Below are 464 nucleotides of genomic sequence, written 5' to 3'. Positions count from 1 at the left end.
TGTTCTCTGCAGGTGAATATATAGACACACGAGACTTTTGCTTTGGTGTGGTGCTGTGACGTCACAAGGCTGCGCTGCGGAAGGAAGGAAGGAAGGAAAGGTTTGTGTGTTTTTTAGAGTCTAAAAACGGTCAAGGCAGTGTTATAGCTTTAACAAGCGATGTGAAATGAGTCGATAGTCACTGAACGTAAGGTTGCAATGTCTCATCTAACAGTTATGAATGTTATTTTTGTGTGTAAAGCACATGTGCACGATTAACAAACACGCTGCGTCTCATTTCGCTCTCTGTGTCGTCTATCAGTTTATAGTAAGCACGATGTCAGTCACTGGGAAGCAGTGATGAGAGAAACGGAGCTTTCCGAAACTCCGAGTCAATTGAGTCGAATGCTTCGCGGAACGAGTCACTTTTTCGAATCGAATCAGCGCGCGCTGAGGACACCAGTGTGAATGCAACGAGAACTCTT

General features: G+C 44.8%; 1 protein-coding gene across 1 annotated transcript in view; it reads left to right on the top strand.

Annotated features, from left to right (window-relative positions):
• Window positions 1–59: 59 nt before the first annotated feature.
• LOC107574585 (gastrula zinc finger protein XlCGF57.1-like) overlaps window positions 60–464 on the top strand; it is a 7,494-nt gene continuing 7,089 nt past the window's right edge. The window contains exon 1 of the mRNA XM_016261030.1: window positions 60–100. The gene's annotated coding sequence lies outside the window, so the exon portion shown is untranslated. The remainder of the gene's footprint in view (window positions 101–464) is intronic.

The sequence above is a fragment of the Sinocyclocheilus grahami genome, unplaced genomic scaffold (genome assembly GCF_001515645.1).
Source record: "Sinocyclocheilus grahami isolate Dianchi unplaced genomic scaffold, SAMN03320097.WGS_v1.1 scaffold2278.1, whole genome shotgun sequence".
Lineage (NCBI taxonomy): Eukaryota > Metazoa > Chordata > Actinopteri > Cypriniformes > Cyprinidae > Sinocyclocheilus > Sinocyclocheilus grahami.
The sequence above is the reverse complement of the archived record's forward strand: the minus strand, read 5'-3'. Positions and strand labels throughout refer to the sequence as shown.